The following is an 838-nucleotide window of genomic DNA, read 5'->3' on the forward strand; positions in this document are numbered from 1 at the left end:
GATTCCTTGATTTTTCGTTTGTAAAATACAGTCATATTTCAATTATTATACATTATATATGTATATAGATTATTGCTATTTTGAAATAAGTTTTTAAACCTTATTTTTCCTAAAACATAGAACAGTAAATAAAGAAGCAAAACAAACAATTATCTCTCCTAGTTACGACCTTTGTACTTGGTTGCTGCTTGACGTAGGTTGCAGAGCCTTTAAAATTTTTGCACATGGAGGATATGAAACAAAATATTTTTTTAGGTTTTATATATACTTTTGAATAACTAAAAAATCATAAATTACTATATGAATACTGTAGAATTCTATTATAATTTATGAAACTTAGTAAATAAGCTGTACTTAGGTCTATAAAATAAGAAATTTCGAGCAGACTAAAGACACAACCTACCCCACTGAAATCTTGATTCAAAAGAAAGAATTGGTACTAGGTGCATTATAAAGGCTCAGAAAACCCCTGAGCTTCCGATTGGTTATTCATGTAATATGTAGAAGTAAGTGTATATAAGAGAGTATTTCCAAAAATGGAAAGAGGTAGGCAGGGTGCCACTGTGTTTCATTTATTACATGAGCAATATCTTAGCAAATAGAAAAGATAAGAGGCTCTTATTTTATATTGTAGCTTGTCAGTATCAGTAATTTGAGTTTCTAATTTGTACGAAACTATTGACTTAGTATTTGACTTCACAAATATCTAATTTGAACCAGTGCTGCATTCAACATACCACATGATACACAAAAATCAATGTTTATCTGTTGTTTTTTAATATTTACTTTAAATTAAGAATTGAGTAATGTATAGTTATAAAATTGAATTATGATCTAC

At 28.0% G+C, this 838-nt stretch overlaps 1 protein-coding gene across 1 annotated transcript in view; it reads left to right on the top strand.

Moving 5' to 3' along the window:
• The window catches only part of LOC106458746 (tankyrase-1-like), an 86,892-nt gene that overhangs the window by 9,286 nt on the left and 76,768 nt on the right, over positions 1–838 (top strand). The gene's annotated exons all lie outside the window — the stretch shown is intronic.

Source organism: Limulus polyphemus, unplaced genomic scaffold (assembly GCF_000517525.1).
Source record: "Limulus polyphemus unplaced genomic scaffold, Limulus_polyphemus-2.1.2 Scaffold508, whole genome shotgun sequence".
NCBI lineage: Eukaryota > Metazoa > Arthropoda > Merostomata > Xiphosura > Limulidae > Limulus > Limulus polyphemus.